This window comes from Urocitellus parryii, unplaced genomic scaffold (genome assembly GCF_045843805.1).
Source record: "Urocitellus parryii isolate mUroPar1 unplaced genomic scaffold, mUroPar1.hap1 Scaffold_37, whole genome shotgun sequence".
Taxonomy (NCBI): domain Eukaryota; kingdom Metazoa; phylum Chordata; class Mammalia; order Rodentia; family Sciuridae; genus Urocitellus; species Urocitellus parryii.
In genome coordinates, this window is record NW_027553327.1 from 11,295,587 (window position 1) to 11,310,772 (window position 15,186).

The following is a 15,186-nucleotide window of genomic DNA, read 5'->3' on the forward strand; positions in this document are numbered from 1 at the left end:
AACTAGTGTAAACAAAATGTAATTGTGTTGTTCTTTCCCATGAGGTGTAGTTCAGGTGTAGGCCCCATCTAGGACAACCAAGGGTAGCTGTCCTCAGACAGGTTTTTCAGCCTGTGGCGGCTCAGTGGTGGCCACTATTGCCGATTGTCTTTGGTCAGGTTGTGTGCCAGCCAGTTCACTTTGGTCTTCCAGCTCTCCCTCAGGGCTTCATTGAACTTCACCCTGAAGTGCTTCAGCCCCTCCTCCTCCGTCTTCCCCAGCGCCAGGGTGTCCTGGGACAGAATCATCACAACTGCATCAACATTCAGGGATCCTGACCCTGCTGCATCTCAAACCCTTCTGCCTCCCTGTACTCCTGCCACCTCGGGTTGTTGAAATTCCTTCCTAAAAGAACTGCAAGCAGAGGGTCAGGCAGCCTCACCTTAGCTGAGAGAAGGGCAGGAGAAGCTTTAGGGAATACACCCCCTCCCACTCTGCCTCTCACTAACTGAAAAGACAGGAATGCAAAGTGTCTTGCAAACCTACAAGAGACTTTATCTCATGCATGAAAGACTCTGAGGACACATGGTATGACCAAACAAGATCACAGTTCATCTGCAACTGGGCGAGAATAGGCCCAGGGAGTGCAACATTCTGGCCACTTCCCACCATACTGCACTGCTGGGCCTGGGATGGCATGAGGGCCGCCATCTGAGAGGTGAATCTCCTAGGTCCCTGAGCTGTTCGGGCAAGATGCACTCTGACCAGGATGAGCTCTGCCAAGCTCATTTTTTATACTATACATAGGGAAGGCAGGCTCCTCCATAGCTGTAGACGTTCAGGCAGGCCTTGTGAAGTTTGTGGTAGACCCTGGCCTCCAGTATGGTGTGGTCCTGTGCTGGCATACCTTCAAATAGTGGATGTCTTTGGAGGAGCTTAGCTCAGGCAGGCCTGCTGCCTGCATCAGAGCAAAGAGTTGGAGGAAGAGGAGCCCATGGCGCCGCAGAATGCTGTAGGCCTGTTCACAGTAGCCTCGAAACCTGCAGAGGTGGAGGAAATAGATAAATCCCTGGGTCCTCCCTGCCATCCCCAGCCCCAAACAAGCAGGGGTTCTGCATCCAGCCAGCACCTGCCCCTGAGTGTCTGCCCATGGCCTGGACCTGCTCCTACACCTCCCATGGACTTCCTGTTTGCACTGCCCAACAGGGTACTCTTGGATTGGGGTGCACCTGCAGAGAAAGCAGCACCCCCAGGGTGGAGGCAGGAGTTAGCCTGAGGGCTATGTCCCATCCCTGCCCCTGGCTGGACACTGTCCCCTCACTGGGGCCCTAGGCACCCTCACCTTTCAAATTTCTCATTATTACTAGTATTGCCCTGCTGAATCACGTGGACAAAGTCATGGGTGAGGATGAATGGGACTCGCTCACGGTTGATTCCAAACTTGGTCTTGAAATTCCCCAGAATGTGGCCAAAGTCAATGTGAAATAGCTGAGGGGAGGGAAGGGCAGGGAGAATAGGCTTCACAAAGAGAGGTTCCAGTTAGAGGAAGTCAGCAGGACTTGGGGCACTCTTCTGGGAGGTGTGGGTAGGTCAGAGAGGCCACTGGGCCAGGGATGTAAGACAAGCTCACTGGGAAGCTGAACACAGTGCCCCTTACCTGCCCATTCTCACGGATCATGATGTTGTCACTGTGCCGGTCACCAATGCCCAGCACATATGTAGCCACACAGTAGCCAGCACAAGAGAGGGTGAAATCCTCAATGACTCGATCCAGGGCTTCTCTGGGTGGGGAAGATTGAAAACCAGGGCTCCTTATATTTTCCCTCCTCTTGAATCTGGCCTTGTGTTAATCAACAAGGAGGGCATTATTCTGGAGCATAGGTCACCATGCCCAGCTTGAAATTGCCCCCTTCTTCCACACAATACCATTCAGAGAAGCCAAGGTCTATGTATTAGATGAAGAGAGGCTGCATAAAGAGGCACAACTGACAGCCAAGTCCCTAGGTGTGTGACTGGGCCCTTGGTAGAAGCTCTGGGCTCAGGCAATATCACAGATGCTAGCCATAGCACCAGCTATTTCAAACCACAGCAGAACCCACTCAAGCTACATATTTGTGACTAAACACAGTGGTGGTTTTAACGCCCAAAGAGTTGAGTGGTATAACACAGCCATGAAAAATGGACACCCAGGAACAGTGACCTTCTCTGTCCTACCCCAAATCAGACGTGGGCCAGTGCTCAGCTGAGCCAAGCAGCCATGGAAACTGTCACAGGCCTTCCCTCACCTTTCACTCTATGGAGCCTCTCCCAGGAATAAGAAAGCCTACCCAGGGTTCTTGGACTTGAGCCAGTTGAGCAGGGCATCCTTGTTGAAGGCAGCCATGGCAGCCAGGTTGCTCTGGTTCAGCTGGATGTTGGCAATGGTGTCCGAGTGCTGCACCACCTCAATGAGGCCCATGCAGTCACCAGTGGGAAGGCAGCCATAGGGGGTCATCCTAGCACATGAGAAGAGGCACAGGCAGACACTATGGTTAAGGACATTCTCTGGGGCAACTGGAAGCCCCTGGAAATTGAGGCACCCAACAAAACCACAGGGAATACTGCTAAAATTCCTAAGGATGCCAGATGGGGTGTGGGGCTCTGGGGAAGGTGCTTTAGAGACACAGAACTGGCACCCAAGTTGCAGAGCACACCTTGGCTGGGCTCATGTTTGCTCTGAAGAGAATGAGTCAGTGGGCTTGGAAGAAGGTGGCACTGCTCCCCAAGGGGTAGGAAGCCAGGAAATAGGAGCTGAGCACCAGGAATGGCCTTACCCAAACCCCTCCAGCTCCCCTACCCCTCTTGTAAGAACAGCTGCTCTCACATCCAACAGGGAGGTGTCAGTTTAGACCAGGAACTCCTCCAGGAGCAGGCTCTGAGGCCTGTTACAGACCCAAACAAACAGGTGATGGATAGAGGCCCCACCTTAGGTCCAGGCCCTCCTGCTTCCACAGGGCGTCCATGAGCTGGATCATCTGCAGAGTCAGCATGTCCTGGCGGAGGTCTGGAAGGGCAGGAGTTTCTAGTGGGTTATACACCCATGCAAGGCTCAGAGTATCTGAGCTCTGTCTTCTCAGGGAACCCCCTGGGGCCCTACCACAGAACAGTATGGGCCTAGGTGAGAAGGCCAAGGCCTCAGCATGTCCCCTGCCCAGACTGGCTCACCATCCCCGTTCTTAAAGATGATGCCAACGCTGTCACCACTGCCTGCCTCCTCACTGCTGTACATGATCCACAGGGGTTTCATCTTGGAGTCCATGAAGGTGCACTTTTCCACACTGCAGGCAGAGGGCCGTGTTGGCCTGGGCGGTTGAGGGCTTAGGGCGGGGGAGGGGGCTTAGGGCCTGGCTCCAGGTGGGGCTAGGCCTGGGGCTCACCAGACTTCTGCCAGCATCGTGCTGGGGTCCAATGGGGACTGCAAGTGTGAAAGGGCTTCTAGATAAGTATCCTGGCGCATGTAGAAGTGCATCAGCTCCTTAGTTTGGGGCTTGGTGGTCTTCTAGGAGCTCACCTTCACAAAGTCGCTCAGGGCCTTCATCTTGCTCAGTGCTTTTGCCTGGTGGGCAGAATGGAGTAGCAGCAGTGCACATGAGCCTGAGCCAGAACCAGGAGTATGACTGTGAAGGGGCCTGGAAGGGGAGCCTGCCTCAGGCACAGGCACTCTGAGCCTCACCTGCTTCATCAGCACCTTCATGTGGTGGGTGCTGCCCCTGAAGTAGGCCTCCATGATGAGGCCAAAACGCAAGGCCACGGACGGCACATGCATCTCAGAGCTGGAGGGAGAAGATGGGGCTGAGAATGGCCAGGAGTGGCACATAGCCCCTCCCCAGCCCAGTAAACATGAGGTCAGCAGGCCAGGAGACCCTCATCCCCCATGGCTTTTCTAGGTTCCCAAGGAATCAGCAGGGGTGCATCCAGCTACTGAAGATGCCAGAATAGGAAGTGGCCAATCTTTCGGTTGGCCAGAGCCCGGTCCAACAAGAATTGGGTCAGTTCGCAGTCCAGGTAGGACTTGTACTTGAGGACCTGCACCAGCTGCAGCAAGCACTGGAGAAGCTCGTCGTCTCTGTAGGGGAGGAAGGCTGGTTGAGTCTGGGGTTCTGAAATCAGGACAGAGGTCTCCAGCTGGCAGGTGACTGGAAAGAGGGTGAGGCCAGCCTAGGCTCATCTCCACCCAGCACCCACTTCCAGGTTGCCAGGGCAAGATGTCTTAGTGAGGAGCTGGCAGCCTGTGGGCCTCAGTGCCCAGCTGGGACTCATGTCAGTTTCTGCAAGGACCTGATGGCAAAGGAGCCCACGTGGCAGTCGGGGAAGCTGAAGTCCAGCAGCTCCAGGGCATTCAGGACAGGAAGCTCGGGCCAGGAGCACAGCAGGTAGAGCATCTGGAGGACGCTTTGCAGTCAGGTGGTGGGGGGCCCACTGCTATCTCTTTACTCCAGCTGTGCCCCTGGTGCCCCTCTACACCCACCTAAGCCACATCCTCATGCTTGTTCCACTTGGTCACGAGCAGCAGGTGGGCCAGAGCCTCTGGGAAGTGCTCCTGCACTTCATGCCGCATTTTCCACACCAGGTCCTTCTCATGCTCATACAGCTCTCCCGACCCCTGCTGCTCCAGGATTCCCTGCAGCTGCAGCTTCTAAGGGGCACAGGCAGACTGAGGCCTCCAGCCCAGCACCTGGCTCCATGCCCCACCAGCACCCCAGCTCACCTCCTCCTTGGTGGTAGGCCCATGCTCCCCGTGACGTCCCAGCTCTAGCTTCCCAGGCCTGGGCCAGCACTGGCAGGGCTCTAGGCAGGGCGTCTGCACCTCAGCACTACTGCCAACCACTCTTGCTGGTGCGAGCCCTCCTGCATACTGCAGGGCATTCAGTAGCATCTCCAGGCTCAGCCTGCCTCAGGCCAGTAGTACCTCTCCCATTGGTTGTGACAGCAAAATGTCATCAGACATCACCAACATCCCCTGGTGGGCCACATAGCTACTGGAATGCCTCAAATCAGCATGATGACCTAGCCCCCAGAAATGGGCAAAGCCTGGGGTGGCCAGGGACCCCGTCTGAGGAGCTCCAGGAAAGCTCCTGGTTAGCGCTCAGCTTCCAAGAAGGACCTCACTGACCTTCTCCAGGGCAGGGTAGTACACAGGGTGAGGGGCCACCTAGGGCAGGTAGGTGACCAGGGTGACAGCACTCTCTGTGTTGGGATTGCTATGCACGGTACCCATGAGGTTCAGCAGGTCTCCTTTCTCATCTGAAGGCAGGGAGAGATGTAGTTGTAGGGGAACCAGTTCTGGATGCCTTACCCTCCAAGAGCCTCTCCCTGCTGGGCCTGGGTCCACCTGGGACAGAGGGCCACATGTAGAGGCAGAGCTCCCCAGTCTTGAGCTGGTCCTTGTAGTCAAACAACATGAGGTTGGCCCAGGCGATTGGGAAGTCCTGAAGAAGGATACTACAGATCAGAGTGAGCCTGTTCTTGTTCATATGAGAATGGAACCAGTCTCCAGGCCAACCAGGAGAGAAGATCCAGACTGCATGGAAGGTCTCCAAGTTAGACCCAGGAGGAGGGGAAGGATCCGCTACCGCTTTCCTATCAGAGTTTCAGTAATTAAGCCAGCAAGATCCCTTCCTGGCTGCCTGCATCTTCACACCCAGCATCCAGAGATACTTGAGTAAGCCCACCAGTCCCATAGGTGGCCCAGGTCAAGGGGCAAGTCACATCCTGGGTCTAGTGACTTGGGGCCCAGCCACACTCTTCCCAGGCAGCCACTCACTCATCATTTCTGTCCCCCTGAGAACACTGTCCTTCCACCAAGGGAGCTGCCTCCAGGACCCCTAAGGACCACAGGTCTGGGCTAGATATTTCAAGTCAGGGAACTCATGAGCTGTTACTCAGGCAGCACAGGAAGCCAGACTAAGGAGCCAGACTAGGGCAGGCAGAGAGACTGGGGTCCCCAGGCTCTCCCAGGAACCTGTTCTCAGGGTGCCTGCCTGTGGGAGCAGGATGGCAAGAGGCCCCAGTAAGGGGTTTCACTGGGTGTCTGAGGCCTGGGCCTCTCCCAGTCAGCACAACCCACCACATTCTTGGGCTTTTTCTTGCTAGAGTGCGCCTTCTTGGCCTTCTCCGTCACCGCATAGAGTGCAAAGCAGAGCCGGGGCATGTGCGGCAGGTCACAGATGTGGATGTCAAACTCCAGATGCTGCTTCCACATGGGCTCTGAGCACATGCTCACCTCCAAGCTGGACATCATCTTGCACAGCATCTCATTGCCATGGAAGAGCCCGGCCTGCACCACCAGCTGGGGAAGGGGTACAGGGCATGGATGAGGGAGTGAAGGCCCCACCCCATCTAAAGTTCCAATCCTCTCCTTGAAGGTCCCCATTTACACAGGGGTCCAAATCTACTTCTTGCATTGAGAGTGGTCCAGCAGAGTGTAGGCTGGCAGCTCAGTGGTACAGGTGTCTTGCGGCATTGGTACCCCAGGCTGCGCTGGGGCAAGCCAGTCTCAGTACACTTGACTCTGTGGGTCAACTCAGAACCTCAGTTTCCTCATCAGGGTTCAGAAGTTCCAGGGTCCCTTCTGCTTCTAACAGCTCTGGCTACCTTCATGCCTAGCATCTTCTGAGCCCCATGTGGCTCCAGTCTCCAGCGTACCTATTCCAGTTCCAACCTGCCAGCCCATCCCCAGAGCAGCTCCCACCCAATCCTCCATGACTCCTGCAGACACAACCCCCTTCCCAGATTGTAAAGTAATGCCAAAAAAAAGAGACCCAGACAAGACATGCTACGCTCTGTGGACCCAGACACGCATCACCTCCCAGAAGTGGGACAATAAATCCACCTCTGCAGGTGGTTCTAAGTGCAGAGGAGCCATGAAAGTGCTTTTTGAAGAGACAACAGGGCACTGTTCCCCAAGCCCATCAGGGCTCAGCTTCCAGGGGGAACCATGTGCAGTGTCCCCCAGACTCTGGGCACCCCTGGGTTGGTAACCCCTGGAAGCACCTCAGCCCAGCTGCAGCCAGCTTCTATGGTGCCTTACCCATCTCTGACTGGGCCTCCTACTTCAATGGGCTGTGTCTGATTCCACAAGCTCCACCAAAGTCAAATACCCACAAGTTGCTTGGCCCAGGTTTCCATTAATTGGCCTCCCTGGCCTTCTGGCCTGCTCCCCTCCCCTCTTATTGTTTGGATGTGGTTCACAGCCAATCCAGGCAGAGATAATGAGTAATGTGCCCAGGTGACTTTTGTGTGACACCCTCCCACTCTTCTTTCACTGCTGCCCCTCCAGGCTACAGCACACCCTGTTTGTGAAAAAAAAAAACACACACACACACACAAAAAACACCTGTCCACTCACCTGGTACCCGAGCCCCTACCTTCATCTGATCATCAGCATTGATTCTGCTGCCCTGGATGAGCTCAATGCAGAAAGGCTGCCCCAGTGACCACAGGGACACAGAGGAAGGCTAGAGAGGAGAGGAGAGGGGCTTAAATCCCAGCTCATTCCCCTGACTACTGAAAGGCTGGGGAGAGGGGGAGAGGGTCCCAAATTTATGGCAAGGTTCAGAAACCTGTCACCAACACCATCCTTTACCAATCTGCCACACAGGGGCCCAGGGGCTCCAGCCCCCCTGAGATCTGCAGAGAAGTAGGCAATCTGGGATCGCAGTAGCTCAGACAGGACCCTACCCTGGGTGTCAGCTCAAGGCCCTGACTCTCCAAAAGGACTGCACCATCCAAAGTCCCCTGGATCAACACCTAGCCCTGGTGCTGCCCAAGAGGCTCTAGGATTGGCCAAAAGGAGGTGGGAAGAGAAAGAGGGTAAGAAAGGGGAGGACACCATCTCACCTTCTTCATGGGAATGGGGGGGGGGTTTGGTGTGTGGTTTCTGGACCTGAGGGGTCGGTTTGCTCTGCTCATCCCTCATGGCAAGGATGGAAGAGGAGTGCACCATGGTCAGGTGGGGGGTCTGTCCACTGTGCAGGCAGCTGCATATGTACTGAGATGAGAGTGTAAGACTGAACTGTCAATGGGTGGTATATCCATTCCCTGGAACCAAGAGAGACCCACAGTCTGGCTCTCTCACTCCTATGCTGGCCCCTTCTAGAGTGGTAGGGATCCCAGAGTGCAGAGGGCTCTTTGTAGGCCTCACCTTGAACTGACAGAGCAGGTAGCTGCCATAGAGGTACTCATGCCGCCCATTCACCTGCAGCACATAGTCCTCAGGCCGCTCCATTGTGAGGTTCTGGTACATCTTGGCCTTCTTCTGGAGGGCACAGGCCATCAGCGCTAGGGGCACATCCTTGGTGGACACCTGGATGGTGAAGCTCTCCTGTGGGGAGGAGGGAGGGTTGGCATGCTGCTCTCAGGCCCATAGGCTTCTGGGGAAAAGGGGCAAGGCCACATGCCTGCCTTTATTGGGTATCCCCAAGTGTGAGCCCTACAAGGGCAGGGCCTGGGTCATTCACTGGTGAAAGTAACAGCAGACACCCAGGAAATACTTGTCCAGTGAATAAGGGACCAATTCAGCCTTGGTGAGCTTACCTGGTGGGATGCCTGCATACCTGGAAAATGCTGTGTGATGCCAGTGAGTGAAGGGAAATTTGGGGGCCTGGGACACTGGAGTGTCTTATCAGTGGAAGGTCCCCATGGGCACAGCAGCCCATGTGCCACAGCTGGGGCAGCCTCCCTAGGACATGGGCTATGGGCTCACCCTGCTGCCCTCAAATTTGACATTGACCAGCAGGTCTGGGTTGGAGATTTAAGAGGTGTTGCTGTCCCCCCAGCTCCTGGTGGAGGGCTCCAGCTGAAGGGGAAAACTGTATTGCAGCCAGGCCTCCCAGCCCAGCTGCTGCCGGCGGGCAGCCGCCTCCTCGCTGAACTGGTGCATCTTAGTGCGGAAGTCATTCACTTCTGGGTCTTGGAGGCAGTCGAACTCGTGGAGGCCTGTAGGGCAGGAACAGGCTCAGTGCAGGTGCATGTGGCACCAGCCACCCAGGTGTGCCCTACCTTGCCAAGGTGGGGGCTGATCTGTGAGCCCTACCTTTGCCGATGAGGATGCTGATTTGTGAGTTGATGAGTTTCTCCATGGGGTCACCCTCGCGGGTCACCAGGCGCAGCATGGGCAGGAAGGGCCGAATATCACATAGCCTCTGCTGCTCATCCTCTAGCTCTTGCTGCTCTGCGGTCTGGTTGACACAGGTGAACACGTAGGCCTTGGGGTCACTGAGCATGTGGAAGAGGGGCTCATTCTGGGCTTCGTGCCACAGCATCTGGGAGGAATGGTTATGGTCAGCCTTGCTGGCCATGACAGCTGCTGGAAGACAGGCAGAGGCCTCTACTCTGGGCATCCAACTCTGTATGAGCCACATAGAAGGCAAAGGGAGACCCCAACATCACTTCCTAGGAACCCTTTGGCCCTTAGGACCAACCAGCTAGTCAGCAAGCTTCCTGTCCCTGTGCTCTCTGAAGCACTTGATGTGTGGAGATTGGGGACTGAGCAGCCACGCCTGCCTTAGACACATTATCTAGGGCTGCTTTCACCCCACCAAGGCGATGGTGGCCTTGAGCCATGGCAGAGCTGAACCACTGTGACACATAACACGTAGCCCACAAAGCTTCATATCAATAAAAATATGAAGAAACAAAAACCACAATGAAGTGAGAGATGGGACTCCAGGGACAAGTCTGGTACTGTAGTGTTCCAACTTTAGGCACACTGTTTGAAGTTATGTAAGCACATCAAGTGAACCATATGATGATGTTTACAGGAACTAGAATATGAACAAGATGTTACTGTAGTCACTCAGAAAAACAAGTCATGAATGTTCATAATCAGAATTTAGTTAGAATGTGGTTAGAAAACAGGAAATGGCTAAGGTCGTGCCTGTGGCTGTCTTCTATGGCAGGATCACAGGCAGGTCTCTTCCTTCTCATTCGTATTTTCCAAAATTTTATGGGCCAATATTATTATTGAACTTAGGGACACTGAACTACAGAGCCATACCCTCAGCCCTTTTTCATATTTTCTTTAGTGACAGGTTCTCACTTAATTGCTTTGAATCTCACTACATTGTTGAGGCTGGCTTTGAACTTACAATCCTCCTGACTCAGCCACTGGAACATTTGGGGACACACCCAGCTACTTTTGAAGTAGAAAAATATAAGGAAGGATGGAAGGAAGGCAGAGAGAAAATTTCCAGGACATTAAAAAAAAATCCCTCAAGTGTGGTCCATTGCTTCTATCATTTTTTTCTTGTTCTCAATAATAGCTTTTAAAATTGTGAAATAAATTCTTGCCCTCGGGCAGTCCAAGGCATGACCCATTAAACCCGAGTTTGTAAGTGGCAAAACCCCATTGAAAGTCACAGGACAGCTTCTACCAAAGCAGATGTTCATTGCTTTGACTCAGTAATTCATCCTGAAATTTATTCAATGAACCTGAGGACCCTTTCCAAGGATGATGGGCACTATGTTGGCAACAGTTTTAAAGACAAATTCCTGCAAGGCCCTTATGTGTCTGGGAGCAGATTGTGGTCACTAAAGTGACAGACAGCATAATCTGAGTCAAACTTTCAAAGTTCCATTCCAGCACTGGAGGCTTAAGGGCAACTGAGGCTAGTAGCTGGCCCTCTGGTAACTAGGGAGGGGAACACATTGCCATGGGGCAAGCTGAAACTAGGGAGGGGAACACATTGCCATGGGGTAAGCTGAATTTGGATAGTAAGTGGAGGTTAACCACCCATTTTATACAAGTTCTTGATATTGTATATTTTTCAAAATTTATATCTGAGGTTCTCAAGTGTGAGGAACAATGTCTCTGTCTTTCTGAGCTCCCAGGGCTGACAGGAGACCAGGAAGTACCTGCTTGATGGTGCTGAGGTTGGCATTGCAGGACACAGGGAAGCTCAGGTAGATGTGCGGGCAGAAGGAAGTCAACCACCACACTCTGATTCTTCTCCACCTCGGTCCAGAATTCCACCGGACAGTCAATCCCCAGGGGCATTCTGCTTTGTTATTTCTCTGTGGCCACGTGACATGTAAAGGAAGCAAAGGCAGAGAGTCCTTGAGAGTAGTGTATGGGGGCCTCAGGCAATGTGAGGCTCAGGGCTGAGGGCTCCCAGCTGGGCACATGGTGTTCTCCTCCCACAGGGCCCCCACTGCCCAGGTAGCTGCTGCTCCTACTGCCCCAGAAAACTGTCAGCACTAGGCTGCCTCTCACCATGGTGGACACATCTGCCTCCCTCACAGCGGGCCCAGAGCCATAGACCAAATAATTTTCTTCTGGAAATTATGCGTCAGGGAAACACTATCATGGCCATCACCTGGCAAGGAAAAATGGCAGTGTGGCTGGGTGTACAACTCAGGATTCGTGAAAGGCCAAAGGCTATGACTGGACAAAATTTGTATTTTTTTATTTTTTACACTGGGAATTTAAGCTAGGGACACTCTAACACTGAACTACATCCCCCATCCTTTTTATTGATTTTTTCCTCCACAGGGATAGAACACAAGGGAATGTAACTACCGAGCCCCATCCCCAGCCTATATTTGTATTTAGACACAAGATCTCCATGAGGTATTTAGGGCCTTGATAATTTTCCGAAGCTCTCTTTGAAATCCTCCTGTCTCAGCTTCCCAAGCAATTGGAGTAACAGGTGTGCACCCCAGAGTGTGTGCTTGTGTGTGTGTGTTTGTGTGTGTGTGTGTGTGTAAGTTTTGCTGAGATATATTGATTGAACTGAGCCCCAAACCTGCCCCCACCACATACATAACAAAACATTACAGATAAATTTTGTCTTCCATACACTCCAGAACCAGATCAGCCCCTTACTTCCCTCACTCCCATCTTCCCCCTCCAGGTCACCACCATCTGGAATCTGTTTATCTATAGCCTCCATCAGTGTTTTTACTACTAATTTGTATCCACAAAGAAGTCCTAATATTTTTGAATGCCTTAAATCTTCCTTAACTAGTGAAACTTCTGCAACCTGCTTTGGCTACTCAATTTATGTTCCTTAGATCAATCCAGGTGGATGAATACATGTAGCAATAGTACATTCATTTTAACTCCTGCAAGGTGTTTCACTGTATAAAGAAAGCACCTTGTATTTGCCCTGAGCATGGTGATAAACTTGGAAGGTTTGTTTCTATTTTCCTTAGTTGTTACAAAAGATGCTACAATGTATATTCCTATACTGGGTTCATAGCCTGCACCCGGGAGCAGAGAGGAGGCTGGTCCAAGAGCAGTATGTAAACCTCATGTTTGGTGTCAAGGAAAAATATACACATTAAAAGGGAAAAGACAGGTAAAATTAAGGTTCAGAATGCATTTTATTTAATCCAATGTATCCAAATTATCATCATGTTGACATGAAATCAACACAGGGAAAAAATACTAGAGATATTCCAACTATTTTTAGTATTGATCCTTTGAAATCTTTTGTATAGTTTATGCTTATTTCATTGCCAGCTTTTCTTTTTCTTTTTGTTTTCTGCCATTTTACTTTCAGAATTTTATCAGAAATAATTGGCCTTGGATGGTGGTTTAGCTCAGTGTCAGAGCACTTACCTAACATGTTCAAGGCCCTGGGTTCTATCCCCAACCCAACCCAAACAAATACCACAAGAATTATTTTGTCTACTCAATTTTCACACCATTTATAGGTTAAAAATATTCACCAACCCAAGTTGTCCCAAACAAATAAAGCTTTTCTGATAAAGACCAGGTATCAAATTCTAAATTTCAATTAATGTAAATTAAATAAACTGTGGGTTATTTTGGGCGTGGGATGAAGTGCAATTCTGAGGATGGCACCCAGGGCCTTGTGCATGTGAAACAATTGCTCTACTACTGAGCTGCCTCCCAAACAAACAGAAAGTTTTGAAGTTCATTCCTCAATTGTGCACTATCTACATTTCAAGTGACCAAGAGTTCCATGTAGTGAAACCTATGATAGGTATAAATCCATCATTCACTTGCTCAAGTACCCCATGTTTTCCTCAATGTGGTGCTGCCCATCGTGAGCTCATGCTCGATCTCCAAATTACCCTCAGCATTTGCTATTGTCAAACTTACTCATTTTTGCCAATCTGATGGGTATGAAATTGGCTTACTTTGCTTAAATTGGTTTTCGCTGATAATTCACAAAATGTTTAGCTTCTGCAGAAATCCTAATTTTAACCTTGGCATGTGTCCTATGGGGTTATTTATCTTATTCTTATTACTTTATAGAATCTATATATTCTACATTCTATTCCTTGTGGATTAAATGAAGTGGAAATGTTTTCTTCCTACTCTGAGTCATCTTTTCTCTTGGTATGTGATCTATTTTTGGTAAATAAAAGTTTTTATTATTAATGAAATAAAATATATCAATGTTTTTGGAGGAGATCACTCAGTATTAGAGATAATTAGCATGCACAAGACCCTGGGTTCCATCCCCAGCACTACAAAAAAAAAAAAAAAAAAAAAAACAATCCCATGCAACTTCCCTACCTACTGTAACATCACAGCTCCTGTATTTAAATGACTTTTGAAAGTAGTTGAAAGGACATTCAGTTTTCATTTGTTTTGAGAGAGTGCTTCACTATGTAGCCCAGGTTGAATGCAATCTTGCGATCCTCCTGCCTCAGCCTCCTGAGTAGTGGGGATGACAAGCATGTGTAGTGGTGCCCAGCTACAGACATGTTTAATTTAAGAGTGATATTCTCTGGTGGCATTGCCAGCTGGGGCCAGGCATCCCTGGTGGGATGCGCAAGTGGCTTGGAGCAGTGTGATTCACACATTACCTTGTCATCCCAGGGCACTGCTGCTGGCAGACGATTCCTTGGATTGTGAAACCACATCCTATTTGAGGTTCCTCTTTCTTAGAATGGCCAAGCCAAAGATTCCTTTATTATTCAAAACCTGGGGGACTATCAGGAATCCTGGAGAATCTGTCTATGATGCCATATGTTCTTTGGCCAAGTGGGGAAGTCAGTGGGACACACTGGGTCACCTAATCTGGTGAGGTCAAGATGAGCACACAAGGGAAGACCTACCAGAAGCTCTGAAAAAAAGGCCTGGGTTCTGAGAAAATGCACTCCTGCTCCCCTGCCCTCAGCACCCTGGAAGTGAAATCTTCAACCATACTTCCCCAGGTAGGTGGCAGGGAAATAATTCCACAGAAAGTGAAAAAGTGGAAGACCCATGAAGGCTTGTGCAGGATAGAGAGTGAACAGGAGACAGGACAGGAGAAAGCCAGATATCCTTCCCTCTCTCTGTTCCCAGGACTCAGAGTTCATCAGCCAAAAAGCCTCAACCCTCTTCTCTGGACAAAACCCAGACCCATCACTCTCTCTCTCACAGATGTCAGCAAATTCAGGGACTTCAGAACTGTCCAAGAATGAAAACTGATATAACCACCTTGGAAAACTCTCTGGCAGAATCTATGAAAGGTGAACACACCTGTGCCCTGCACCAACACATCCACTCCTCAACAGATGGGCCCAGAGACACGTGAGAGTGACTGTGACATCACTGCTTGGGACAGGCTGACAAACTCACATCAGCAGTAGTGTGGGGAAATAAACTGCGGTTATTCTTTCCAAGTATAATGTTATATCACAGGGAGGATGAATAATCTGCAAAGGCACACACAATGCCAAATGTAAATGAATCTCACAGACATAAGGGTGAACAAAAGGATCCTAGAACCAAAACCAGGTGCTCATGATTTCAACCACATGGAGAATGACAAGGGAGAACCACTCATCTTTCTTGGCAGCAGAGTTACCCCAGCCTGAGGGCCTGAGGGGCTTCTGGGTATTGAAAGCATTTTGGTTTTCTATCTGGAGACTTTTCACAAGTGCCTCACACCCTTGGTCCACATGGTTCAGATGGGCTGACTTCACTCCTAGCCACTAAGATGGCATGAGACACAGGCCCAGCCAATCAGAAGTCAGAGTTTCCACTCAACTGTCGGTCAGATGGCACACAGGAATGGAACTCAGGCCCAACCCATCCCTGGATGTCACCTCCCTGGCTCCAATAATCCCAGGAAGGGCATGTGAATATCAAGTCCATTGACTAGGTTTCAATGTCCAGACTTCTTCTGGAGTAGCAGAAAAGATATACTATTGACATGAAGCTTCTAGGAACTGTCCACTGCACTTAGGGGCAGAAACTGAGAAGAG

The 15,186-nt window shown here is 50.9% G+C and overlaps 1 pseudogene; it reads right to left on the minus strand.

The window, feature by feature from the left end:
• Positions 1 to 134: 134 nt before the first annotated feature.
• Positions 135 to 11,014, minus strand: LOC144252110 (phosphatidylinositol 4,5-bisphosphate 3-kinase catalytic subunit delta isoform-like; annotated as a pseudogene).
• Between the last annotated feature and the right edge of the window lie 4,172 nt (positions 11,015 to 15,186).